We start from the raw sequence: 1,961 nt of genomic DNA, 5'->3' as shown, positions 1-1,961 counted from the left end.
AAAAAAAAAAAAAAAAAAAGATTGAAGGGTGAGGTTTGGAAGTCAACAGACACGCTTGGGAGACTGAGGCAGGAGGGTTGTGAGTTCCAGGTCAGCCTGTACACAGCAAGACTCTGTCTTAAACAAAGTAAACAAATTCAACAGACAGATTGTTCTTGGCTGGGCACAGAGAAAAGAGTAAATTTGTTGGCGGATATGACCAGGCATGTGGGGTAGACTTCAGCAGATGAGAGAGCTCAAAGTTAAGCTACCAGGAAGCAGCATAGGGAGTAGGCTGAGGCTCCAAAAGGGTAGGAACAATGCGACATTAATGTTCTAAAAGAGAACAGTTGGAATTTCTAAAGCTAACAAGGAGCACGATCTTCAGGGACAAAAATGGTGTGGAGGGTTACAGCATCAACTCATTCATGCATGGTGGGGAAACAACACATTTGGGATAAAGAGAAAGCTGAAAATCTACAAAACACAAAAAGATTATCCACAGAGAAGCTGCTCAGCAGATTTCTCAGAGTCTGGAGCAAGACTACCAAGGCGAAGGCATGAAGGCTGTGTTCTGGTACCCTATACCCAGCTAAACTATCACTCCAGTGAGGCCGAGTAGATATTTTCACATGTGCAAAGCCTTGGAAAGAATTTCCCATAAACCATGTCTGCAAAAATTACCAAAGATCAAGATTTAGCGAGAGGCAAAGTTACACACCTGTAATCCCAGAATCTTAGAGGCTGAAGCAGGAGGATCACAAGTTCAAGTCCAGTCTGGGCAACCTAGAAATTAAGCAAACCCTATCGCAAAATAAACTATAAAAAAGGGCCATGGTTATAGCTCAGTGCAAGGGGCCTGGATGCAATCCCCAGTACTACCAAAAACAAATACAACTCTTTTATTGTGGTACCAGTTATCGACCTGGGGACCTTGCACTTGCCAGGCAGGTATTTATGCTGCTGAGCTATCTCCCAGCCACCCCCCAAATTTTTTTTTTTTTTGAGAATGAAAATAACAGCAATGAATTTCATGTGTTAAAAAAGGTGGAACTGAAATGTTAAGGCAATAGCAAAAACTATTGGTTGGTGGAAAATTCCAGCTTGCTTAGGAGGATGGCAATACTGAATAACTTTTAACTTTGCTATAGACATTTATGGTTAAATATCTATTTTACAAATATACCTACCTAAAAGATACATCCTACAGTTTCCAAGCCAACAAAAAAAAAAAAGAGAACATTGAGGCTCTAATCTATCCAGCAGCGGACAAGATGGGGAGACAAAAAAATATGGCAAATAGAAACCACAAAAGTAAAACAGAAAAGTCCAGACACACCAGTCATGCAGAAGAGCAATCCTAGATGGTATGTATGGATTCTTTTTTTGAGGGGGAGCAGAACTAGGGATTGAACTCAGGCCCTTGCGCTTGCCATGCCAGGCAAGCACTTATTCTACTGAGCCATCTCCCCAGCACCTGGATATTTATATAGACAAAAAGTATAAGCTTATAACTAACTGTAAAGGTAAAATTGCTTGCAGAAAGGTTAGCTAAGGAAAGAGGGAAGAATGCAATCCTAGAGGAGATAATAAGGACCATCAGCTTTATGTTTAACTTTTTTTTTCTCCTGGCAAACATAGCTTTCACTCACCCATTTATTCCCTTTAGTGATTGATTGCTTGATTGATTTACTTGGTTTTGGTTTTGCATGGGTAATGTCTCATTCACATTACTAGGAGAGGGAAGGAGAGGTCTTAAGCCAATCTGGAGCGAGGGCCACCTTGCTGCCCCGGCAGGTGACACAAGAGTGAGTCACCTTCAGATACCCAGCTCTGCATTTTCTGTTTTGAACTGTGTTGCCCTTTGGGGGGTACACACATGGCCCTGAAACAACCCCTCTTCCCTCTGAGTCCCACCCTGGGGAATTGTGTGACCCTGTCCAGCTCCGCTTTTTGGTCCAAGGACCAAATATCTTCCCTGT

The sequence above is a fragment of the Octodon degus genome, unplaced genomic scaffold (genome assembly GCF_000260255.1).
Source record: "Octodon degus isolate 3935 unplaced genomic scaffold, OctDeg1.0 scaffold00033, whole genome shotgun sequence".
Lineage (NCBI taxonomy): Eukaryota > Metazoa > Chordata > Mammalia > Rodentia > Octodontidae > Octodon > Octodon degus.
This window is presented reverse-complemented; position numbering follows the sequence as displayed.